Genomic DNA, 2,631 nt, shown 5'->3' on the forward strand with positions numbered 1-2,631 from the left:
TAAACAATTAAATTTTTTCCTATACTTCTATTTCTGTATATAGTAAATTATTTTAAAAAATATATTATTATATTAGTGTTATATTACATCCCTACTGTGATATTCCTATGTATGTCTGCACTATCATGTATGTCTGCACTATGTTTGTACTTTCTTCTACACTGGAAGCTCCTGTCGTCAAGTCAAATTCCTTGTGTGTGTAAACATACTTGGTAATAAAGCTCTTCTGATTCTGATTCTGATTCACGTGTACTGTTTCAGAGACAGTTTGGGGTTTTCACTTACATTATCACAGTATTGAGTGTTTAATATCTGTTTTGTACGGAAACTTTCTTATATTCTAGATTCATTGCACACAAACTGAAATATTTTGAGTTTTTTTCTTTTTTTTTTGCTTTTAATCTGATGGTTACGGCTTACAGTTTAGGAAAATTTAAAATTCAGTATCTCAAAAAATTGTAATATTCAATTTTGAGCTTGATTAGTTTGATTAATTTTGAGTATAAATACTGGGTACCTCCTGGGCTAGTTTAGAACATGCAACCACAATTATGGTGAAGACTACTTACTTGACTGTTGTCCAGAAGACGATTAATGACACCCTCCACAAGGAGGGTAAGCCACAGAAGGTCATCGCTGAAAGGGCTAGTTGTTCACAGAGTGCTGTATCGAAATATATTCATAGAAAAGTTGACTGGAAGGAAAAAGTGTGGTAGGAAAAGGTGCACAAGCAACAGGGATGACTGCAGCCTTGGGAAGATTGTCAGGAAAAGCCAATTCAAGAACTTGGGAGAGTTTCACAAGGAGTGGACTGAAGCCAGAGTCAGCGCATCAAGAGCCACCACGCTCAGACATCTTCAGGAAATGAGCTACAGCTGTCACATTCCTAGAACCAAGCCACTCCTGAACCAGAAACAACGTCAGAAGCGTCTCACCTGGGCTAAGGAGAAAATGAACTGGACTGTTGCTCAGTGGTCCACAGTCCTCTTTTCAGATGAAGGTAAATTTTGCATTTAATTTGGAAATCAAGGTCCCAGAGTCTGGAGGAAAAGTGAAGAGGCACAGAATCCAAGCTGCTTGAAGTCCAGTGTGAAGTTTCCACAGTCTGTGATGATTTGGGGTGCCGTGATGTCTGCTGGTGTTGATCCACTGTGCTTTATCAAGTCCAAAATCAATGCAGCCGTCTACCAGGAGATTTTAGAGTACTTCATGCTTCATTCTGCTGACAAGCTTTTTGGAGATGCTGATTTCATTTTCCAGCAGGACTTAGCACCTGCCCACAGTGCCAAAACTACTTCTAACTGGTTTGCTGACCATGATATTGCTGTGCTTTATTGGCCAGCTAACTCGCCTGACCTGAACCCCATAGAGAATCTATGGGGTATTGTCAAGAGGAAGATGAGAGACACCAGACCCAACAATGCAGATGACCTGAAGGCCGCTATCAAAGCAACCTGGGCTTCAATAATGCCTCAGCAGTGCCACAGCAATGCCTCTCCATGCCACGCCGCATTAAAGCAGTAATTCATGCAAAAGGAGCCCCAACAAAGTATTGAGTGCATAATTAAACCTACTTTGGAGATCTTGAACATTTCTGTTTTGTAAATCTTTTTTTGATTGATCTTTGAGAAAATATTCTATTTTTTTGAGATACTGAATTCTTAATTTTCCTAAGCTGGAATTCATAACCATCAGAATTAAAACAAACAAAAAAACTTTTGAAATATTTCAGTTTGTGTGCAATGAATCTAGAATATATGAAAGTGTTTTCTTTTTAAAATAAATTACAAAAAATAAAGAACTTTTCCATGATATTCAATTTTTTTTAGATACACCTGTATAATGCTACAGTATGTAACTTAAACATTCTTTCCCCTGCTGATGTCACAATGTACTCAACTACAGTTTATTACACCTTACGAAAACTATATTTTGTTATTTTCTCCATCATCTATTAAATGATAATCCAGGAATAAAAATGCTATTTTTTTACTTTACATTTGTAAATCTTTAAGATTTTTACCTTGTTATACTTCATCACTGTTACATCATGTAACATATACCCTGTCTACCTAAAAACTAGGCTCATAATAGACTTCTTTCATAAGCAGTTAATTTAATTTGTGCATTATATTCCAATTTTCTATGATTCTCTTTCTCATTAATTATACTGCATTGTCATTTTTGGAGCTGGTTATAATAATAATAATAATAATAATAATAATAATAAATGTGTTCAACTAAAGAAAGACTGTCATGTGCATTTAGAATGACAAGAGGATGAGTAAATTACATTTTGACTCACAGTTTAGCCTTGGGTAAACTAATGAAATTCTCAAAAACTTGCTAAATATGTGTTAGGGTGAAATTACCCTATGCAAGTTTATTTAATAGTTGGCATATACCTCTCCAGCTCAATGATTTTCTTGTCTTGCTCCAGACGTTCAGACTGCAGCTCCCGCAAAAGAGCCAGCAATCTCTGGACTTCAGCATTAGACTTCTCCACTTCCTCTTTATGATGGACAGCTTCTGTTTGGAGAACCTGCAGTTGCTCTGACAGCTCAGGGTTCATGCGAGCAACATGCTCAGCTTCACACGCCTTCACTCAAGCCAAAAAAAAAAAAAAAAAAA

The sequence above is a fragment of the Sinocyclocheilus rhinocerous genome, unplaced genomic scaffold, assembly GCF_001515625.1.
Source record: "Sinocyclocheilus rhinocerous isolate Xijiao unplaced genomic scaffold, SAMN03320098_v1.1 scaffold1474, whole genome shotgun sequence".
NCBI classification, from domain to species: Eukaryota; Metazoa; Chordata; class Actinopteri; order Cypriniformes; family Cyprinidae; genus Sinocyclocheilus; species Sinocyclocheilus rhinocerous.